This window comes from Topomyia yanbarensis, chromosome 2 (assembly GCF_030247195.1).
Source record: "Topomyia yanbarensis strain Yona2022 chromosome 2, ASM3024719v1, whole genome shotgun sequence".
Taxonomy (NCBI): domain Eukaryota; kingdom Metazoa; phylum Arthropoda; class Insecta; order Diptera; family Culicidae; genus Topomyia; species Topomyia yanbarensis.
In genome coordinates this window covers 432,678,700-432,704,086 of record NC_080671.1, presented here as the reverse complement: position 1 = coordinate 432,704,086, position 25,387 = coordinate 432,678,700, and the positions used below count along the sequence as shown (strand labels likewise).

The 25,387-nt window shown below is 39.9% G+C and overlaps 1 protein-coding gene across 3 annotated transcripts in view; it reads left to right on the top strand.

Moving 5' to 3' along the window:
* Nucleotides 1-15,072: 15,072 nt before the first annotated feature.
* Nucleotides 15,073-25,387, top strand: part of LOC131685485 (serine-rich adhesin for platelets) — a 248,995-nt gene continuing 238,680 nt past the window's right edge. For all 3 annotated transcript variants that reach the window (XM_058969223.1, XM_058969225.1, XM_058969222.1), the window contains exon 1: nt 15,073-15,185. The gene's annotated coding sequence lies outside the window, so the exon portion shown is untranslated. The remainder of the gene's footprint in view (nt 15,186-25,387) is intronic.

The window sequence follows — 25,387 nt, the reverse complement described above, 5'->3', positions numbered from 1 at the left end:
TGAATTTCTATTTTGATGGAAATAAATGCATTTAATTTCGCTGACAAGTGATCTGCCCCTAGATATGATCGGAATGTCGCACATCTTAAAAAGATTACAGATCCAGTTGAAACATCGCCGTCTTTGTCTAGTAGTCGAGATGATGAACTTTCAGGTGGCGCGGATGGTGAGCTTGGCGTTGCGTCCTCCGATGATGAATTTAGCGGGTTTGAGGACGAACTACCAGAGCGACAACAAAGAACAAGAAAAAAGCAAGTAAGATGTGAAGATTACCCGTTGTAATATTCTGGATTAAAAAAGGGCAAGTGTGGTACCTGGATACTGCCCTGAGAAGTACGTATCTGTACAGCGGGAAGTACGGCCCTGAGTGGGAAGTGTCAGGGAGATATAAAGGAAGAAGAAGAAGTGAATAAAAGACACGTTTTGTATAGTCAGGAATCAGGAATCAGAATATATTGACTCAAATGGCACGTTCCCCGTACATAGTCGGGGATTTGTGCCTTGCCGTGTGTTTTCATCATTTCCTGAGCGGAAGGAAAGGACAAGAAGGTGTGGGGAAGTAGAATTGGCAGGGTGGGAAAAATAACAGCACAAAACAAAAATAAACAACAGGTAAGTTAAACTCACAAGTAGTTCAACTTGCCTGCGAATAAGCCTAAAGCTCTTTACCACATTGGATAAGAAACTTTAGTATGTCTCTGAGTTTCAGTCGACCAAACATGGTTTCGTCTATATAAGGACGGCTGAAGACTCGAAATCGCAATTGCGCTACCGCTGGACAGTTGCATATCAGATGATATGAGGTTCCGTAGTCGGATTCACAAAGATCACATGAAAAAGACTCAGCGCGCTGAATAGTTGCCATGTGATAATTGAGTTTGCAGTGGCCGGTTAAAGCCCTGGTCAGCATGCCGCAGTGGAGCTTCGAAAAATGTAAGAGATTTTTCGAAACCACTGGGCATGGTTGTTCTAGAAACGCCTTTGTTTGGCGACACGTTTGTAGATTTCTCCAATAATTGCGGTGCTCGGACGAAGCCCAGGACCGTATTTTTTCCCTTATTCAACTTGTCGAAATTGGCAGCGCGGGCTCAGGACCAATGAAGTCAATCGCTGAACCTGCCCTGGCCAATTCGTCAGCCCATTCATTTCCAGTAATACCGCAATGTCCGGGCACCCAGACAAGGTAGATAGTGTTGACAATGCTTAGTTCTTCGATTTGGGTTCGGCACGCGATCACTAGCTTGGACCGGGATTTGTCTGAGCTAAGGGCCTTGATTGCAGCCTGACTATCGGAGCAGAAGTTTATATTGCACCCCGCACATAATCGCAAAGATTTCTGCTTGGAACACAGTACAGTATCTACCTAGTGAGTGAGATTGTTCCAATCTCATTTCACGACAGTAGACACCAGCATCAGCACGTCCATCCATCAGCGAATTGTCAGTGTAACAGATCATTTGCGTTTGTTGTTGTTTTTCCATATAGCCAGACAACCACTCCTCTTGAGAGGGAATCTTCACATGGAATGTCCTGTAAGGAAAACTACATGTGAGTGTTATATCGCTGGGAGCAAGAATATCTTCACCCCATGTAACCATTTTATAACCGATTGACCACAATCGTGTATGACTGGTAGCAAGATCTACATGGTTACTGTTCCAAAGCCCAGTAACCTGCAGTCTGTATGCACATGATAGTGCTTCTTGTTTTAAGTGTATGTGTAGTGGTTTGATATTTAGAAATGCCTCAAGAGCACCAGTCGGAGTCGTGGTGACAGCACCAGTCAACGCCATGAGCGCCATTCTTTGCAGATGGTTTAGCTTTGACTTGACTGTCGCCACCTCTCCCCTCTGCCACCACACAAGGCATCCGTATGACAGTATTGGACGTACAATTGTCGTGTAAATCCAATAGATGTATTTAGGTTTGAGACCCCAGGTCTTTCCAAAAGATCGTCTGCACTGCCCGAAAGCCATGCACGCTTTCTTGACTCTGAACTCAATGTGAGCAGACCAATTCAGTTTGGAATCCAATATGACTCCAACGTATTTGAATTGATCCGCTCACAGTAGCTCAGAATCAAAGAACTACAAGGGACGAACCCCGGTTGTTATTCGCTTCTTCGTGAAAAGAACCATTGAAGTTTTGCTTGGGTTAACTGATAGTTTAACTTGTCGACAGCTCTTAATGCCTGTTGCATTAAGTCAAAGATTGTTCCGATGCAAAATCCAGTAATTAGTATTTGGTAATCGTCAGCAAACCCGTAGGTTGGAAATCCAAGCTCATTGAGTTTCTTCAACAAGCCGTCAGCTACTAAGTTCCATAACAAAGGTGACAGAACGCCACCCTGAGGACAACCACAAATACTCAACTTCCGTATATCAGCCTGTCGCAGTGACGAGCAAAGTATGCGGTTACTAAGCATTGCGTTTATCCAACCCGAGATACATGCAGGTATCCCATGACCACGCGTCGCTACCAGAATAGACTGGAAGGACACATTGTCAAAAGCACCCTCAATATCTAGGAATACACCCAAGCTAGATTGCTTGAGCGAGAAGGCTTTCTCAATGTTGTAAACAACATCGTGAAGCAGGGTGATCGAGGATTTCCCACACTGATATGCATGTTGCATTTTGTGCAGTGGATATTCAACTAAACTAACGTTCCTGATGGGATGATCGATTATCCGTTCCAAAGTTTTCAGAAGAAAAGAACTTAAGCTGATAGGCCTAAAACTCTTGGCTTCTTCATAGTTTGAGCGCCCACCTTTGGGAATAAATCTAACAGTTATTTCTCGCCATGCTTTCGGGATATACCCGGTAGCAAGACTGGAAACCAAAATCTTTTTCAAGACATGTTTAAGAATATCGAATCCCTTTTGCAGTAGCACGGGAAGTATTCCATCTTTTCCGGGTGATTTGTATGGAGCAAAGCTGTCAACTGCCTACTTGACCAATTCAGTGGAAACCAATGTGCGTGCTAACGCCCATGAGTCCGAATCACCAGAATGAGATCTGTGAACATTGTTCAACTCCGGATCGATACAACCTGGAAAGTGTGTGTCGAAGAGACAATTAAGAACATCTTTTTCGTCCGTCACATAAACACCATCTCTGGTTTTTAAGGAGTTCATCTGAAAATCATTCGATTTGGAGAGAATTTTATTTAACCTGCTAGCCTCGTTCAGACTAGAGACATTAGTGCATAGGCTTTGCCAGCCAGCCCGTTCTGCAGATCTAAGACATTTCTTATATGCACTACGAGCTGACCTGAAAGCCCTTGAGTCATCACGCTGACGCCGGTTCCAAGCTCTTCTCATAACTTTCTTCATTCTTTCAAGCTCAGCCCTCCACCAAGGGGTTCCCCTAGTCGATTTAACAGTACGAAGTGGACAAGCTTCTTCGTAGGATGCTAATATGAATAAGTTTGTCGTATCCACGACGTCATCTAAGTCGTCTAGTTGACTAATTGTTGGAAGATATCCATGAAATTTAGTCGCCAAGTTTTCCAAAAAGAGGTCCCAGTTTGTAGATTTAGGATTACGATATGTCACCACATTGAAGGTGACATCAAAATGATCGAAAAATATATATTTATGATCGGATAGAGACGGTTCAGTTTCATTTGGAACCTGCCAATTTCCCAGTTCATGCAAAATTCTATCAGAGCAAAGTGTTATGTCTAACACCTCCTCCCTCCCAGACCTCGCAAAAGTTGGTCGGTTTCCCACATTCAGAATATGGAGATTTGTACTACTTATGTACTCCATCAGTTCAGAGCCTCTCAGATTGATCCCAAATGATGTGATGAGCATTCGCATCACTGCCGATAATGAGCGGAAGCCCATTTCTGCTACAATATGATACAACGCTTTTGAAATCATCAGAAGGAGATGATTCGTTATGCGGTAGGTATGCTGAACAATATATATATATATATATATATATATATATATATATATATATATATATATATATATATATATATATATATATATATATATATATATATATATATATATATATATATATATATATATATATATATATATATATATATATATATATATATATATATATATATATATATATATATATATATATATATATATATATATATATATATATATATATATATATATATATATATATATATATATATATATATATATATATATATATATATATATATATATATATATATATATATATATATATATATATATTTTGTCTACGTTTCCGACAGTCAATGTAACTGTGACAACACAGATATCGCAAGTTGTGAGCTCCGATATGAGACACGCGTCAATAGCCTTATTTGCAAGAATGCAAGCACGAGGCATTTCACGTGGGTAAGTTATGCCTGTCTTGTTGTAAGCAATGAAGGCAGTGTTAAGTAACTTTCCAAAATAGAAGTTTCCTTTATGGAAATACGGTTCTTGAACCAATGCTATGGAAGCTTTGCCTTCCTAAATGAGTCGAGATAAATTCATAGTTGCTGTACGTTTATGTTGGAGATTGATTTGTGCTATTCTAACCATTGCTGATTAGAGAACTGTACATTTCATCTCCAACACAAATTGCACAACAACTAGAGGACACCAAGCGAGTTGGGATGTTAACGCATTTAGCGAGCCATATCAGGTTAAAATGGGACATGATCATTTGATTCCTACGATTTGCGAAGAAAATAATGGTCCACCGTGTCAGAGATTCGCATAACACAGTAAGGGCAAAACCCAAAATGCTCCGTGCGCGACTGGCATATTTTAGACCCTCCAGTCATTAAGACCTCGGCACGGAACTACACCTTGACTTAGGGTCTGCTACATTCAGTCGCCTCCTACGACATGAGAGCAGGACTGCAGTGGTTCAATTCTAGGCCGGATACCACACGGCCTCTGGGCAGGTTCGTCTGTACACATCGAAATTTGATAATCGAAACTCAACAAAACTTCACCGAACTACCATCAGCCGAGAGTCTCAGCAAACCCCCAGCCAACAAAAATTCGGCAAAATTAAGTGGATCATCGGTGAAAAAAAAATCGGTGTGTAGAGTGAACGTTCCGCTGCGTAATGCAGCATACTGGGGAGTTCGCCCGACTCTTCCCAGGCTCCGTTCGCCATTGAGAATGTTTTAAACCCCCTCAAAAATTTTACCCATAGCACGGGTCGCATGACACTATGGAATTGGGGTTCCCTGTTTGGTAGTTTTTACCACTGGAACAGGTAGTCCGTAGTGCAATTCTTAGCCGGTTGAAACAACACTACCGACACTACACGGCTTATCTAGGCTGTTCGGTGAAAGAAGCTGACATTGAAGAACAGCTTCCATATTTAGATGGGCGAACAGCCGCAGAAGGAAGGAAGGATAACGGGAGGAGAGGGATTTGGGCTAAGCGCTTATTTAAAGGCGGCGCTGGCTCGCCTTGTCAGGGCACACCCGCAGTCAGCCCCCGCTGCTGGTTCGGGTCGCGAATCACAACTAGTTGCTATCGCGATTAAGCATCATCCACCACCTATGACCCGCCCGGTTGCTTGCAGCTCAGCTTCCCACGTAGCGTTCCTCCACCACCACGGGGCCCGGGATACTGCCCTGAGAAGTACGTATCTGTACAGCGGGAAGTACGGCCCTGAGTGGGAAGTGTCAGGGAGATATAAAAGAAGAAGAAGAAGTGAATAAAAGACACGTTTTGAATAGTACACGAAGAACAAATAAATAGATTATCCTTTAATTAATCGTAAGATACCACACATTTGATGAGTCTTCAAGCCTTAAAAATATTTACATCTCGCAAGATGCACATAAAATGAGCGTCATAATTCACCTAAATTTACATTCAAGAACATGTAAAAATACGCTTTGTTCACAATTCTCCATCTTCATTCAACCAAGTTCTACGTCAAAAAGACACAATATTTTATTTCACATGTCAACACATTGAAAATTTCTTTATTAGACAGCAAAATACGTCGCAATGTTGTTTACGTCAAATGAAATTTTTATTTTTTCTAAGTGTGTATACAAAACAGCTTCGTATCGCATGCGGCTCACAAATTGCAACGTGTGGTAAGGATTTAAAACGATCGGCAAAACGGAGCTAACGACGCAAAATGCGGCAAGAGCCTTACCAAATACAGCTATGAAGAAGACCATTAGAACGTTGAGCAGCACTCAGGCTGCGACCCGCCGGCAGCACAATGAAGAATTGCCCCAAAAAATCGTTGCATCTAGGCTAACCTTCATCACGTAAAAGGTACCACAAACATCCCTGCTCGAAAGGTTACGAAGGCGTGTCTAGACTGTTGCTTTAATACAGGAGCCGTGGTCAAATAAACACAAAATCATAATCACAAGTTAGTATATTCTAATGACCAGCTAACTCCAAGGGCTGCAGTTTTGATGAATGGAGCAATGAAGTTCTCTCCAATTACAGGATTCTTTCAACAAGGCAACGTGGCGATAGTAGTGAAAACACCAACAGCTAGGGGAAAGCAGCTTATTATCGTCGTTTCTGTCTACTTGCCTACAGATACGGATACGCACACCCTTCGGAAATCGATGCCCTCATGAAGTACTACAGAAGCATAAAAAAGCCGTTCATCATTGAATATGATGCCAACGAACATCCTACAATGTGGGACAGCGCGGACATCAATAACAGAGGTGAGTAGCTTCTTGAATACTTTTCGTCAAGTGATGCCAATAATGTATGCAATAAGGGAAATGAACTTATATTTATAACCCGATCCTTGAAAACCTTTTGATTTGCAGTACGTCACCGGGTACAACACATGATTTGCTGTCCATCTACTACGAGAACGTCCATAGAATGAGAACAAAAACTCAGACCTTACTTGCACTCATCTGCTGCGACTACGACATTATTGTTCTCATCGCAACTTGGCTACGCGACGCTATATTAAACTCCGGCCTTACGACGAACAGCGAACTGGGATTGTACTAAAAATGCCTGAATGTGAATGCTTGGAACAAGTTGTCGTACGTGTTTCACTGCCAGGTCGATCGTTATATGTTTGCTGCAGTTATTTGAGGCCGAACAGTGATCCTGGCTTGTATAACGTTCTGCGGTCCAGAGCATTTTTGACAAAGCTAGCAGGCGAGACAATGTACTTGTTGAAGGTGATTACAATCTCACCCATCTCCGGCGGTCTTTCGATTACGAACCTATGTACTACATTCCTAAAAATACGACATCGGAACAAGGCCATCACAGAAATGCTGATCGTTGATGGTTTACATCAAATCTGAACTTTTCACAACGTGAATGGACGAACACTCGCTCTAGCATTCGTTAGCGATACGTACGTGTTCTATTGATTGAGCCACCGACATCTATACTCAAGGTAGACCATAAGCCCTTCGTTTTAAGATTCTACACGCGTTCTAACGACGGCGACACCCCTTATCCAGAATATCCCAGGCTGGTTATAGTCGACGCAAGCTAGCACACGATCTGTGTCGGATCCATTTTCACATAATTCATGGACTTTGGTGGAAACCCTAGGGTTCTCATCATCCACAGAAAGTTGCTGAGAATAAATCTATATAATTCGGACAATATTCGAAAAGAGCATATTAAATCGGCTTTATGATGTGAGTAATTTAAATCTGAGTGTGAACAGCAACTTGCACATCGAAAAGTTTCCAAAGGCAATGTGTAGTGGATGCGGTTATAAAACTAGTAACAGTGGACAGAGCGCCACAATTTTTTGTTGAATGCGAAGGAATGCAAGATCTGTTGAATCCAATATATTACGCACTTAAAATTAAAATGAATAGAAAAAATAGTGCACGAACATGTGCAAAAGTGTGTTTTGAAATACAAAAAATGCATCAGTCAAAAAGTCAAGCGAAAACTTGTCTCAGGTAAGGTAGACTCTGCTTCTCGATATGGACGACACGTGCTTGGAATCAAACTTCAATTCACAGGAAAAAATAAAATCGCGAACAGTCGGTAAGTAAATAAAAATATGTGAATTTGTATATTTATTGAAGTGATTACTATTTGTTTTGCGCATTTCTCACGAGAGCGGCAAGTGAGATTATCTGTACACAAGTTTTCCAACAATAGTTTCCATAACATTCAATTCCTGAGTAACTTGTGATAATAGCGTAAAAACCAAATTTCAAGAACTACTTTTAGGGGTAATAAGACACGAAACATCAAACATTTGTATATAAATAATTAATTTATTTTTTTGGCTTTGACGTGACCTTTTTGTGGTATCCAAAAGGGAAAAACAGATTGAACCGATGAGTTAAACGAAAGCAATCATGTGAAAAAAAAAATTCCACCAGAGGCAAGATTCGCACCTGCAACCCTTGGGACTCCGACCCAATGCACAAACTCTTATGCTATCCCTGGGCGATGATGAAGTCCCAGGAAGAACACATGATTATCGCATTGGCGACAGTGATCGTACCACTGGCTTTAGAGACAACTACTACTGCAAGCCAAGATAAACTCACCATCTATTTGATTTCCCCGCTGTACACGAAAGCCGGGGTTTTTATTATCGTCTAACATCTGATTTTAATTCATTACCCATCGTACTTCGGTGGGTGGCAGAGTTAGTGGAGACTGTCGATTTTTGGTCCCTTGCTCAGTAAACAGAGTTAGTTCGATTAAATAATGCCCCCGATTTGGATTTCTTTATTTAAGGATTACTTAGTACCACTTGCACCGGGGATGTCAAATGTCCGGGACGAAACGATTACGTGCGGGATGGGCGAAACGATTACGTGCGGGATGTAACTTGATCAAGTTTGACAGTGTTTTTTCCACGAGCATTCAAAGTCAACGAGCGTACACGGAAAATAATTCCGGTGCGGCGTCTAATATGGTAGAGGTCATGTGCTGGTTTGATATCTTAAAGAATATTACATGTGGCAACACTTCGACGATTTGAATATGGAGCACAAAATTCAGCAGATACTGTCTTTTGTCTCTTGTTTTTGGGTAAATTTGACAGTTTATTGATGTTGAAAAAACATGGTGGACCAGGACGATGGTGATAATCGCAATGATATGTCTCACTACTTACTTTTTAATGCATTTTGATTTAAATCAATGATGCGCACCCTGAATTTGTTCTACAATTGTAGCTGGCTAACGAACGTAATTAGCTTGACTGTGTCACCGACAACCATTTGTCTACCACGGAACTTGAGGGACACGATAGCGAACTTTTCCTTTCAGATAACAACGCTCTAAACAAGTCAGACCAATTCGAAGAATATGGAACTCCTGTATCCGTTTGCTCGGGTGAATACAATGAGTATATATGTTCTTTCAAAGTAAGACATACAGATGCTGCCCCCGTTGAAAACACACCCCAATAACAGGCGTTTGCTTCCACCACCGCCATTCGATTTTCCGCGGTTCAACCGTCAGGACGCTACTTGGAGGGACATGGTAAAATCTACTATCAGAACGTGAGAGGACTGGAAACGTGGCTGAATGATCAAATCAATTCGCTTTAATTATTTGGCTCAAGGTACTCGGTATACTCGCGGTATATCGTAATGATCGCGAAACAGTGCGGAGAAAAAACCTTTAGTGCCCATTAGGGTGGGACAAAAATTAGATTCCAGCTCCGAGCAACTTTTTAGGTACCATTTGGGTCCTAGAACAACTGTGCAAATTCTTAGCTCGATCCCTGACACTATATTTTTGCGCCCACTGTTTAAAGTTTACATGGGATTTTGTATGGGAAAATTAACTTTTACAAAATAATTCCTCCAGGAGTCGCCCATTACTTCCTAAAAATAAATCGTTACGTGGCTTTTATAGGAAATTTAACAAAGAAACAAAGTCTCGAAAACCACGAAACGATCTGACGCTTGAGAAAAAAGTTATTAAGCAGAAACCGATTGATGCTCTGACAATTGATAAAATATTCATTTTTCTAGCACCTCTGCTGTTAGTTGTCCAATTATACACAATTTTGTTTTGATCCTCTCTTAATATGTCTAAATCGTTTATATATACTATTTGGCCACTTCGCAAGGTTTTGAAGGATAAATTGAAGCTTCTTTTGTACACAATAAGACAAAGTTCAAAAGTTTGTATATAATTAGAACGTCAAAAGCAGTGATGCTATGAAAAGTGAAATTTTCATCAATCTTCAGGGGATCAATCGGTTTTTGCTTAATAACTTTTTCCACAAATATCAGATCGTTTTGCAGTCTTCTAGACTTTGTTGCCTTGACAAATTTCCTTTAAAAATCAGACATCTACTTATTTTTAGGAGGTAACGGACGACTCTAGGAAGAATTAATTTGCAAAAGACAATTTCCCCATACAAAATCCCATGTAAACTTTAAACAGTGGGCGCAAAAATATAGTTTCACCTATCGAGCTAAAAATTTGCAGAGTTGTTCTAGGAGCTAAATGGGACACAAAAAGTTACTCGGAGCCAAATTTTATTTTTTTCATATAAACATGTCCCACTCTAGTGCCCATTGCTGTCTCTAACCAACTTTCATCCAAACATAAACATGGCACTTACAATCCCGACCAACTCTAAGTAAATATTCGTGGTCCCGATACTAATATCTGTGTTGATGCACTACATATTTCCCCTGATTCTGCAAGTGATGTAGACATCATTCAGAAGCACATAGACTCCACACATGACATCTCCACTTCCATTGAACCCAACACGGCACATCTACTGTTTGGTGATTACAATCAGCTTGGAGTTCGGTGGAAGAGTATCAGCAGCTGCAGGTCGACATTACACCAGGCGACCAAAACCCCATTACAGAAAGGGACTTCATTCTAGCCAGTAACAGCTACAAACCATATAATCGCTTTTACTACTCAAGACGAACCCAATTCTGAAACGAAGCCGACAACCGTTTTGATCTTTTTTTTAAGCGGGAAACGTAAAGGAAGTGGTTTTCCTTGCAGTATGTTTCTCGCAAATGAAACGTCCAACACTTCCAGCGGCATCTGTAGCTTGTTCGCGAAACACTTCTCGGTGTGTTTAAAAAACTATTCAACTCAGGTGAATTGTGGCTTTCAAGATGTCCCTCGAGATGTAATCAATTTTGGAAACATTCAGTTTACTGACATAGTAGCTACCATAAGCAAGTTAAAGTCAAAATGTTGGAATTTCTGCTAAATCTTGCATTCTGGACCACTGTGCAGTGTACGAATGTCAAATTTGCAAGTCCGATATTGGCACTAGCCATACTACAGTGAAGACCCGTTTTTATCAGCCTCTTCGGGAAATATAGGCTGATAAAACGGGGACATTGACAAAATCGGGACGTATATTGTTCTTTCTTTTCAAGAAACCGAAGCTCTTAAAATATTCTTAAGTTCCTAGATATAGCCTCATAACCCTTTCTGATTATTTGGTTTAAATTTCTCTTAAGGGGGTTTGACAGCGCAAAATTTAAAAAAAAATAATTTTTGCATATTTCGTATTTCTAAGATAAGAAAAATATACTCAAGAAAGGATTTACTCGAATTCAACTTGGTTCGTTTGTTAGAGTCCATTAAACTATTAACTATCAATTTTCATGAGGCTGATAAAATCGTGTCAAAGGGAAAATAAAATTGAGGGGGGGGGGATGGCAGACAACATCGGGGGCTTCACTGCATTAGATAGCTTGAATTATATGGTCGAATGAAATGAAATATGCCGAATATAAATTTCAGGATGAGCTGCTTAACGAATAAACCCACAGAATTACGATTGCATTATATCGGCTTTGTATTTGGTATATAATGGCACCAAATGCATATTTAAAGCATACATGCTTTAAGGGGAGCATCTGGTGTAAAGTGCTCAAACCGAAAGTTATTTTGTTTTACGATTTTGGAGGAATGGCAACAATTGATACTTTGTGTAACGTTAAGATTTATTTATACATTCATTGTATACGTCGAGGAGCATTGTCTGACACAGGAAATTCAATAAGATTTGTAGTTACTCGATGAACCAAAACAAAAAATAGAGAAAAAGTTCAAGTATCGGAAAATGCCTTCATGGAAACCGAAAAATATCATATTTTACTGTAAAATTTGCTCATTTTTCTTCAAATAATATGGAGACAAAAAATTTATTCAGTTTTCTGTGGTTCATCGACAGGCTATACATTAGAGTGAAAGAAAAAAATGACCCCCATCGGCCCACCCCTGAGTCGATTCCTAGTCCCACCAGGAGTGTCTGCTCCAAATTTGAGCCAAATCGAACAAGTCTAGCTACCGGACCAACGTGCTTGAAGTTTGTATGGGATTTTTCGACAATTTACATGGAGAAAACCCACTTGCTAACATTTTCACTGCTACGGGGCACTGTATACATCAGATTATCACCAAAAGTGAAACTTAAGAAGATAATTCTATTATCTACAACTTTGTTGAAGACTGCAAAGCGATCCGACTCGAACAAGAAAAGTTATTAAACTTATAACGAAGTGATGTCTGAGTCAGTTTTGCATGGGGCCTAGCAGTGCATGGTAATGTATCAGTACTAGACTCTAACAAACTAAACATTTTTATGGAATAATGGTTAGATTTAGCTCACTAGTGTGTTCGGAAGAATTGTAGTACATAATACGAGTTATGTTTTGGTTAGAAAACTTTAGTTCCAGCTGTGACCGCATAGATGGCGCCAACACTAACTTTTCAACGGAGAGAGATAGAAATTAGGTGTCTTCTACAAAGTTGTAGAACAAGATTTTTTCAGTAATTTTGCCAAACATCTCGATATTCTATCTCTCTTCGTTGAAAAGTTAGTGTTGGCGCCATCTTTGCGGTCACAGGTCGAACTAAAATTTTCTAACCAAAACATAACTCGTATTATGTACTGCAATTCTTCCGAACATACTATTCAGCTAAATCTAACCATTATTCCACAAAAATGTTTAGTTTGTTAGAACCTAGCACTGATATACTACCACGTACTGCTAGGCCCCATGCAAAACTGACTCAGACATCACTTCACTAAAAGTTTGATAACTTCTTTCAACAAAGCCGGATTGATTAGCAGTCTTCGACAAAGTTGTAGACAATTAAATTATCTTTCTTATTTTCACTTACAGTGATAATACGATGCATACAGTGCCACCTAGCGGTGAAAATGCGAGCTAATGGGTTTTCTTCATGTAAATCGTCGAAAAATCCCATACAAACTTCAGGCACCTTGGTCCGGTAGCTAGACTTGTCCGATTTGCTTCAAATTTGGAGCAAGTACTCCTGGTGGGACTAGGAATCGACTCATGGGTGGGCCGAGTGAGTTTTCAAAAATTCATTATTTTTCTGGGCACTCTACTATACATCTTGTGCACTGACATAAAAAAATCAATTCAATTCGATGATTAGATTTTATATCAGCTAGACACTTCGCTGGGAGTTGTCAAAAAAGTTAAAACCACGAGACAAGTTAAGTGATCGGTAGCTAAAAATCTCTTTCTTAAAGATTAAATTAATTTACATACTTAATCTAGTGCTTACAGCTAAAGTTACATCTGGTGAAAGCGTGGAAGTATTCACACAGCCTCCGGCACAGTATTGAAATGTAACAATTCCTAAAACTAATACGAAAAAATTAATAACATTGGAACACTTGCAATAGATAAGGATAAAAGGAAGAGGAATAGGAAGGAAGAAAAGGAAATTTATAAGAAGAAAGGGTACTAAACGTAAGTTTATTTAAAAATTGTAATCGCGTTAAATATACGGATTATCAAATCGGAAACCGCCCTTTGTTCCTTGTTGACATTCGTCGACAATTAGTTATAAAACTTTTAACGCGCATTTAAATGACTAAACTATTTTCATGGTAGTTAACTTGCCTTCCTTTCATTTTACCATGTTATCTGTTGTTCCCCTTTTTATTTTTACCACAACCTTGACCAAAATTCTTAATAATTCTCTTTTTTAAATTTATTGTGAACATTATGATCCCACAAACAACTTTTCAGAATCAAAGCAACGGTCATAATCACACCAAGTTCAAAAGATATAGAGATTTTGATACGCAATGAACATCAAATTTGGTCAAATTTGTTTGGATGACAAAATCAAGCCAAAAAGTTGAAAAAATCGGTGGAAAATAAAACCTAAAATGATAAAAAAGCAATTTTGAAACTGCAAAGAAAATGTAGAAAAAATCGCAATTTATTGTCGATACCAACCTGTATCGGATACTTCCCTGTTGACCCAGATAGCTATTTTCTTACGCAGACATCAATTTTGAAACTTTATTTTACTTCAACTGTTTTGTCCATGTACATATAATTCTTCAATTATTATCGGTTGATTCAAAAACGTTGCGTCGCGCAACAGAGATGATACCTTTTTGCACGGTTGCACGGCAACTTGCCAACTTGTTTTGATACATTTACAAATCGTTGGAATTCGTCTTCGTATGTGTACGTCTGGTGGACGTAAACAAAATTTCCCTGCCCCTCCATGCGTCCAGCAGTAACTTTATAATGGTTTTCATATTACGCAGATATTATGAAACGTAAATTTAGAAGTCTTTAATATTTGATTGAACTGAGAAAAGATTGTTTCTGGAAGAAACTTTGACCAAGCAATTTTCTCCTCCGACACCATTGCCAGCGAGAGTGAAAAACCACGACGCTGTTGTTGTTTATTTTCTAGTCACTCGACCACATTTACTTTTCGTGCAAACTTACTGACACATCCGTGCGTACCGGCTAGTAGTTGTGCCCCAGTTGAAGCAGTTAGCACCAACAACAAGCAGTAGCGTGAAACAGTTTCTATACAACATCAACAAAAATAAACACCACCGACTGCTGAGGAGCTAGAGCTAGCGCAAGCCAGCGGCATCTATACAATATTACACACTCAATGAATGTTCAATAGGAGATTCCGCTCCGCTCTTGCAACGCTTCGGGGGGACTCTGCTTCCGTCGCACGCCGCCAAACCCACGATCAGGGCCTTCTCCTATATGTGCCAAGCTATAGTAACGTGTATGTACACAACACGCCGCCCGTCCGTGTATAGACTATAGACTGACTCTGGGGTACTCGTCTCGACTCATAAGCTCACCGATATTCGACTTTGAGCAAAAGTACGTAGGTACACCAGGAAAAGTGTTTGTGCCGTGCAAAATTGTGCCGAGTTGTTCATTCGATTTTTGTGGACATTCGACCCGGTGAAATCTGGAAGGTGAGTAAAAAAATAGGTTAGTTTTCGAGAGGTTTCGATTAGACGGACCAGGGCACAGATGAAATATACGTCTCGGTTAAAGTTTTTTTTCGATGACGACTTGGAAAAATAATTGGCTTGCTTGGTAGTGTTTGCAAAGTATCAATTAAATCTTGATTTTAATTAGGAATCAATCTTCAACGAATGTGTCAAATCGCTTGCTAAATGGCAGATTTTCTACGTTTACCCTCATCGTCGTTCGCAGAAATGTAGGTATGTGATGGCCAGTTTGATTGCCCGTTTCCTTGGTTTCCACTATCCCGTCCCAGTCGCAGCAAGCGCATTCCTCCACCGCACATCATTGCCATTCATTCGGCGGCTCCGCTGCAACTATAGCAAGTCATTCGCAAATTACGCCACATGTCACTTGCTGACTGTGCTGGCTGGTGTGATGAGGTTGGAATCGGGAACAGAATGTCGTCCGCTTCATGGTCCTGCTATTGCTGCTGTGCGTCTATAGCTACTGTACATCTACTCTACCCCTATCCGACTGGCGGAGCATTATTTTTATTTCACAGGTTTCGCTAAGTTGCTTTAGATGATTTGACCCATATTGGTCGTTTGCTCTGCCAAATGTCAGGAAGAATGTTTGCCCCATCTTCTGCTGCCCGCAAAACAGTAGGGGGGACGGTGCGTCAGCTAATTACTTTCTGACTCAACCAGTTCTTTCATAGGTTTTTGTTTTTAAAATAACGCATACCTGAGTATGAGTTGAACGAAATGGCGTTCGATCGAAGTGTTGCAGAAGATGAGGTGTCATGTGAGCTATCGAACTGCATTGATGCTAGCCGAATGGTAGTGTGCAGGCTAATTTCGGCTATACAAAGTTGAAGAAAATGTATTGACGTGATACATCGTCATTTTTTTCTATACTGGTGTGTCTTCATTTTTTTTATAAAATGAGAGATTTGAAATGAGTGGAAATTATGGATATTATTAAAGCAAGGAAAGTGTTCACCGTTAAATAATTCATTAGGAACTTCTTAGAAATTCGCCTGCCAGTTTTAGGGAAACCTAACAAATAAAAAAAAATAATGCGAGCTTTAAATTTGTGGTGGAATTTTGCGTTTCGACTTCGTCTCATCAGGATCTGACATTAATGTTGTGACAGGACTAAGCTGGCGCCGGATTGACGCTAGCTTAGTCTTGTCACTAAGTTAGTGTCGGATGCTGACGAGACGAAGTCGAATCGCCTATTTAGTTATAGGTTTTGTGCTCTTCGCGCGCAGATTGTTTTAAATATTTTTTCCTTAATGGAGAAAAATAGTTTTAACCTTTTCTTCTCCACTAAGGAGAAATATAGCATAATGTGAGCTTTAGTTATCACTTGTGCATTTCGGAGAAGTCAGGGCCGGCGGAATGCGTGGGTAGTATAGGTAGTACTACCCACTCGAAAATTACCAAGGGGGGAATTACCCACTCGAAGGTTTGGAACAAACCAAAACCTGAGATTAACTACGTATGTGTCTTGCGCACAAAATTCTTGCATCTGAAATTCTCGATGTAAAACGATTTCATATTTTTATTCAGATACTGATTTATTTGCTTTACAATTTAAATTTCTTGAGAATATGGGATAATAATAAGGATTCGTTTGAAATTTGGAATTATTTTTTATATTTATACTTCTGGGGATACATATTGACACATCTACATCTTAAAACAAGGAGTTCAGATCGTTAGACAAAAAATATTAATACAATTTTATTCATACTATGGGAAGCAGTTAGAAATACTTTAAGGACAAGATATACAATTTTTATTTTTTCAACATTATGATTAAAAATTGAAACAAGGCTAAACAATCACTAGACAATCAATAGACTTTCTATAAAGATGTTGTTTCCAACATCATTAGCAGTGACCGTATCAGTGAAAGCGAGAAGAGGGCGGACAAAAACGACAGGGAAAAAACTTGTAGCTTTGTGGCAAACGAAAGATCACTATCAGGACATCATGAACCGGATCGCCGACTGGCCTCCCTGGATCCGCTGGGAACTCTTGGGATCATATTTGTAGATAGCTGTAAAGTAAACTAAAAGAGAAGAAATAAATAAGTTTGGAGGATACGCTGCACATCTCGGACTAGGCCTAGGCCGAAGGGATTCGTTTAACGGAGATATGGTGCTAGAACACTATGGGCACGACCAGACAACATGCTTAATGTCGCGATAGTTGTCACCCCAAGCGCAGAGAACGCTCTCCATGACCATAATACGCCGGTGATGCGCATTCAACGTATAATGATTGTACATGATCCGAGATGTCAATCACAAGAAGTCACGACCTTCATCCTTCCTTTTCAACCAAGGTTGGTTGATGCCTTTGCGATTCCTAAACTTCCCTTATTCCATGAAATTTGTCAATTTTTGAGCATCCTCTGACAAGAAATACTGAAAAATTCGTTAAAGCTGCACGATCTTTCACAAATATTACCTTCTAATGCCTAATGACCCTTCTCATTATCATTCTAATCTAAGGGCCACTTTTCTCATTACCCGGAATAGAACAATGCGAAAAAACTCAAACTAATATTTGTATTAGGTAATAGGGAACGATTTTAACATAAAGAATCTATCTAATATTTCCTCCAGAAAAAAACAAAGAGTGCTTTCCATTCTCCATCGATCGGAGCGCCTACTTGGAACTGTAACGATGTGGACATGCTAGTAGGGAACTGTGCAACGATGTTTTGTGGGGAGAATGCTTAGCACGAGTATCTTTGCTGCCAGATAAATTTGTCTGTTTGAAGAACAATTATTACGTTTATTATTATAATTTCATCGCGAAACGTCTATCATTTGAATGTGAATCTACGTGAAATGTTTTTGTTGCCGATAAAGTACAAGGAAACTTAGGGGAGGAAATGATTCTCCTCTTTCGAACACTTATAGGCAGAAGATATCCCCTCGACGGGATTGTCTCGCTGACCGGTGCTTTCTTTAACATTTCTTTCCAACGTTTCTCAAAAGAATGCTTCAGTTTTCCCCCTATAATTTATATGCGGGATATGTCGACAGTTCATTCGGAGTCTCTCCACAAAAGAAAAAAATTTCTGGATTCTCTTCGCATTTTTCACACCGTGCCTTGTTTCTACAATGGGCCCATTGTTTGAAACGAGGCAGTTCATTCCCCCTGGTACAAAAGGGCAAACAAGTAGACGAGCCCCGTTCAAATGAACAAATCCGGCGAGAGGCTCGAAATGAAGCTGATGGAAAATAAGTTTTCTTATACTCCCCGATTTTTGCTGAACGCAATTGCTTGCATACCAGAACTTTCACTGACTGACGCTCGGGGATCTGGAAGGAGCCACCCCCTATTTCGCAATTAAGGCGCTTCTCGGAAACTACACCATCAATCTCTACTTCCCGGATGGGTACGTAGACGAAATACTGTTTCGTACGCGGTCAAGTGTTGTTTAGTTAGATCACGTTATATATATATATATATATATATATATATATATATATATATATATATATATATATATATATATATATATATATATATATATATATATATATATATATATATATATATATATATATATATATATATATATATATATATATATATATATATATATATGTATATATATAAGCCAAGGAGGGTATATGTCCTTCCGAAGCAATTATAGATTCTGCACACCCTCAAAACAAATCTCAATTGCAGTCTGTCGACAAACACAATTCGTTTGATTCTACCATCATTGCAAACCTGCCTGGCAAACAACTTCAATGTCTAAGTGGAAAGTTAGATCGCATCGCTTCTGCTCGCTCAGAACGCCTCCCACTACAGACTGCTGCTGAACACAACAGTTTAGACGCTGTCACCGAAGATTATCTGCACAGCAGTCGACTGGAATTTCACCCTTCTGACCCGGTCGTGCTCTCTAACGATTTGAACCAACTAAATGAAGGTGCACTTTGTTTGTCATTGCCATCGCCGGGACGCACGTTATACAGCACTACGGAAGCCCCCAAGTGCTCCGACGCAGTCGCGCTACCAGCCAGCGACCCGCTTAGTCGTCCCGGCCCTGCGTTTGGAAGTCGTGAGGGGGTCTTCCGAACTCCCTTCTCAGGCGAGTATTTTGCTTTATATGACAGTTCGCTTTCTGAAAACCTATTTGTTCATAGCATGCCGTTGCGTACAACCCCAGATTTCCTGTCCGTCTACTACCAGAACGTTCGTGGAATGAGAACAAAAACGCAGGCTTTCTTGCTTGCGCTCACTTCCTGCGACTATTGCATTATCGTTCTCACCGAAACCTGGTTACGTGATGATATATTAAACACCGAGCTAACGACGAACTACGCAATCTACCGATGCGATCGCAACTCTTCTACCAGTCATCTACGTCGCGGAGGTGGTGTTCTCATAGCGATAAAGAAACATCTAACTGGGACTATACTAAAAATGCCTGGATGTGAATGTTTGGAGCGATTTGTCGTACGTGTTTCACTGCCAGGTCGATCGTTATATATTTGTTGCATTTATCTAAGGCCGAACAGTGATTCTGACTTGTACAACGTTCACTCTTCTGCAGTCCAAAGCATCCTGCACAAATGTAATAGGCGCGACAATGTACTTGTTGTAGGATTATAATCTTCCTGGATTTTTGACGACGATTATAAGTGCTACCTTCCTGAAAAAGCAACCACGGAACAAGAGACGGCCATCACAGAAACCTTGGTCGCTGGTGGCTTGTATCAAATATGCTCAGTTAGCAACGTGAATGGACGGACCCTCGATTTAGCTTTCGTCAATGACACAGACGTGTTCGAACTGATTGAGCCTCCCACATCTATACTGAAGGTTGACCCTCACCATAAACCCTTCGTTTTAAGACGATATGCGTTCTGATGACGGTGAAGCTTTTAATACAATTAACGACGACTTCAACTTTGACTTTACTCGATGCAACTTCGATGAAGTCTCAATGGCCATTGGTGCACGCAATTGGCGTGAGATGCTGGTTGGATATGGCTTAGATCAGGCAGTTGTGGCGTTCTATGATGCCATATATGAGATTCTTCGCCGTAATGTTCCTAAAAAACGTGTCAGCAGAAAAGCAGAATATAAATTTCCGTGGAACGCTGAGCTTGGTCGCCTACGCAACGTACTCCAGAAACACCGAAAGCGATATTTACATCATAGGACCGACGACAATAAAACTATTCTTCGTCGAACTGAACTGCAATATGAAACAGCCCGGAACAGTGCATTCGGTGAATATCTGAACCAAGTTCAGCGCAGCCTTCGAAATAATCCTTCGACATTTTGGAAATTTATAAACAGCAGAAAACGTTCCGTGGGTGTACCAGAAAATGTCTATCTTCGAGACAAAAATTCACAGTCTGCTGCCGAGTCGGCGAACCTTTTTGCAGATCACTTCCGAGATGTATTTTCCAGCCCTCCTGTATATCCATCGCAACAGTACTTTGAAACATTGCCAACGCATAATATCAACCTTCCTCTTCCTAACGTAAATGATTCTGATGTAGCGAGCGCTCTGTCCAGCGTTGATCCTTTGAAAGGGCCTGGTCCGGATTGCTTGCCTCCTGTGTTTATAAAGCATTGTGCCCGAGCACTTTCTGCACCAATAAGTATTATTTTTCAGCGTTCAATCTCGGAAAATATTTTCTCAATGGCATGGAAAGAAGCTGCTATAGTTCCTATTCATAAGGCTGGAGATAGGCACAATGTTGAAAACTACGGAGGAATCTCGCTGCTGAACTGTCTAGCTAAAGTTCTGGAAAAGTTTGTGTACAATGCGATGTACGCTGCTTCTTCCAACATAATCGACGAACGACAACACGGATTTATGAAAAAACGCTCCGCCACTTCGAGCTTAATGACGTACACGAGCTTTCTAGTTCCAGCTGTAGAGAAGCGTCAACAAGTGGACGCTATATATTTTGATTTCGCAAAAGCATTCGACAAGGTGCCCCACAACATTGCTGTTTTGAAGCTGGAGCGACTAGGCTTTCCTGAGTGGGTTACCAGATGGCTGCATTCATACTTCTCACAACGATCTGCCTTCGTTAGAATAGGCACTACATGCTCAAGCGCATTCGTAACGCCAACCGGTGTGCCTCAAGGAAGTCACCTAGGGCCACTGATCTTTCTTTTATTCATCAACGACCTCTGCACCCGCATCAACTCTGAAAAACTGCTCTATGCTGATGATCTGAAAATCTTTCGTTCAATTGCTTCAGCACTCGATTCTGCTGTGCTCCAAGACGATATATCCAATATAGAGGAATGATGTTTGATGAACGGTATGCAGATCAACATTGATAAATGTAAGATGATAAGTTTCGGACGCTCGGCAAATATAAGGCGTTGCGAATATACTCTTCGAGCCTGTGTCATCGAGCGGGTGGATTCTATCCGTGACCTGGGAGTGTTATTCGACAGAAAACTTCGTTTCGTCGACCACATCACTGCAACAACGGCGAAGGCTTTTGCAACATTGGGTTTTCTAAAACGGAACGCTGTCGATTTTGTGGATTTCCACGCACTGAAATCTTTATACTGCGCACTGGTCCGGAGCACTTTGGAGTATGCTGTACAAGTATGGGCGCCTTACAACGCCGTTCAAAGTAGCCGACTGGAGCGCGTTCAGAGAAGTTTTGTACGATTTGCTCTCAGAAAATTGCCTTGGAACGACCCTATCCGTTTTCCGCCGTATAATAATAGATGCATGTTGCTAGATTTGCCAACGCTGGAGTCTCGCCGCACGTTCTTGCAAAGAATGTTCATTTTCGATATGTTGTCGAACAATATTGACTGTCCCGACATTCTCTCAAGGATTCATTTATTTGTTCCCCCTCGTGATATAAGGAATCGTCCGCTTCTGTGGATTCCCAGGCACCGCACAGCATATGGCCACAACAATCCGTTAGACAGATGTTGTAGCAGATTCAACGAAACTGTTTTAGTTTATGACTTCCATACCACTAAATCTAATTATAAGTTAGCAATTAGAAATTTTTAACATTGACACTAGCAATAGCATTAAGTGTAATATATATACATATATATATATATATATATATATATATATATATATATATATATATATATATATATATATATATATATATATATATATATATATATATATATATATATATATATATATATATATATATATATATATATATATATATATATATATATATATATATATATATATATATATATATATATATATATATATATATATATATATATATATATATATATATATATAAGATGTAATAATAAATAAATATATATCGATGCTGTTAAATAGCTTGCCTTGAAAATTAGACTTATCGGTATTATTTTTGCCATCGAAGAAATATTCAAATTGACCTCCACAAAGCTTGAAAGGATGTCAGTCGTCGGAGATACCTTCCCATTAATCAACACTATCATGCGGGCTTCAGTACTCGCAAAAGGAAGGTTTAATAGCAGGGAACGGAAAATTAATGCAACGAAATTTGAAAGAATGGAGTGATTGGTACTTAGCTAGGGAACATTTGTAGTATCTGTGTTCAACAAACACATTTTCGCTGAGAAGTCGGACATACAGCCCTGTTAATAAAGGGTGTTTCCAAATAGCTACCAGATAGTATCAGGGAATTTTCATTTACACACGCTATAACAGAACTTTCGTCAGTACGTAGAGAAATCACGCCGAATCTTACTAAAGGGCGAACACGAAATTATTGCGACACCGAAAATGTCATGCCAATTTTCTTATAATGTTTAAATTCAAACCAAAATTTTAGGGTAGTTTTATACATATATTTACTTCAAAAATCAAAAGAACAGTTAATCGATAGAGCCTTGAGTGTAAAATTGAACGCATTTTTGCTTGGTGCCCTCCATCAAAGTCTTTACAGTGTCATCCGGTACCAGTTTCTCAGCTTTTTTCCATTTTCTTAACATGTCCTTCTCGTCTTTGACTGTCTTCTTGCTCTTCCGAAGTTCCCGCTTCATCATTGCCCAGTACTGCTCCACCGGGCGCAGCTCCGGACAGTTTGGCGGATTCATGTCCTTTGGAACATACCACTCCAGGACACTTTTAGAATAGTGGCATGATGCCAAATCTGGCCAAAATAGCGGAGCTTCGTCGTGCTGCTGCAAGAACGACAAAAGGCGCTTCTCGAGGCACTCAGGTTTGTAGATCCCGCCATTTACTGTACCCTTTGTCACGAAAGGCTCACTCCTCAGTCCGCAAGAGCAGATGGCCTGCCAAATGAGATATTTGGAGGCGATCTTCGACATTTTCTTCTTCTTAAATTTGTCGTCCACATAGAACTTGCTCTTGCCGGTGAAAAACTCCAACCCCGGAATTTGCTTAAAATCGGCTTTTATATACGTTTCGTCGTCCATCACACAGCAGGCATATTTTGTCAGCATCTTCTCGTAGAGCTTCCGTGCCCGAGTTTTAGCCATCGATTGTTGCCGCTCATCGCGGTTTGGGAAGTTCTGTACCTTGTATGTATGTAGTCCAGCTCTCTTCTTTGCATTCTGGACGTAGCTCTGCGACATACCGATCTATTTAGCCAAATTACGGCTTGAGACGTTGGGATTTGCTTTAATCATCCGCTTCACCTTTCCCTCCGTCTTTTTGTTCTCCGGTCCCGGTTTTCTTCCAGCTTCTTTTTCCGTGGTCCAACGTCAACCGCTCCTGGAACCGCTTCAACACTCTGGAGACGGTTGAATGGTGAATGTTCAACATTTTTCCCAACTGCCGGTGCGACAGGTCAGGAAATTCCAGGTGTTTGGAAAGAATTTGTTCTCTCTACTTGTGTTGGTTCACCTCCATTTTCGTTGAATCGAAAAACACGAATTTTGAGTTTGACAGTATGTAAACAATACACATCAATGAAAAAGTGTGCAAAATTTGGTTGATTTTTACCCAATGGTAAAAAAGTTATGCCCTGTTGAATGTGTCGCAATAATTTCGGATTCGCCCTTTACCCACTCGGGAAAAAGGTATTCCGCCGGCCCTGGTTCTTTGATCAAAACTCTTGTCTTGCAATATTCATAGGATTTTCTTGAATTCTCTAGATTTTTAGGGAAAGGATCCAAGGTATACATTTCAAAAAGACATGGATTTCAAGAAAATCTCGCGAAAATAAGAAATTATTCTGCTAGCTTCAAAGCAATTCTTCAAAACACAAAGAAACCCAATAATTTTCAGCCAATTTCCATAAACTACAAAGATTTTCTAGAACCTTGATACATTTTCTACCAAATTAGTTAGAATCACTACTATTTCGATAGTAACCTTCATTATTTCTTGATCTGTATTGAAGTTACAGGAATATCCCATGGAAGCCCCGGACTTCAGTAATTTTCTACAAGATTACGGACAATTCTATGAAATTTAATGTGATTCTTCTAACTCTAGCTGAACTTAAATACTTCAAATTTAAAAAAGTCCTACTCATCAGAGAAGTTAAATGAATATCATGAAATCCACAAGTCTTAGGGACGTGTCGAGTCGATTTCTAGTCCCATTAGGAGCACATGAACCAAATTTGAAGCCAATCGGGCAAGTCTAGCTACCAAACCAACTCATAGTAGTTTCTTTTGCCAAAATCGTGTGATGTATTAATTGCGCCTTTCGAGGAATTTATGGACCATACAAGCCCTTTCATATGTGGTTCTTATTTTAATGATTAATCTCCCTAAAAGTGAGATATATTTATCAACTTTCTTGCAAGTGTATATACTAAAATTATTTCTTCGGAAAAGTTGTAGAGCAAGCTTCTCCTAACAACTTTTCTGAAGACACAACGTTTTTTATCTTTAATATCTTCAACATTATTGCTGGTTGTTTGTGGATGATCCCTTTAGAGCCGGTTCACCACTATAACTTTTAAATATCATTCTGACAAGTTCGATATGTTCCGTAAAAACGTTTGAATGATCAAAATGGGCAACTTTCTAAATGATAACGATGGCTTATCTCGGGCATTTTCAAAGAAATTACGCATTTTTTAAAATAAAATTTTTCAAATGGTGATTGGTCGTTAAGGTGGAAACGGCTGAGTTTACGTCAATAGTGTTTTCGGACTACTCATCAAAAATAGCAAGGTTTTTCATTTACTGCAACGATTTTCATGATTAATCCACCTATAAGATTTTTCCACAACTTT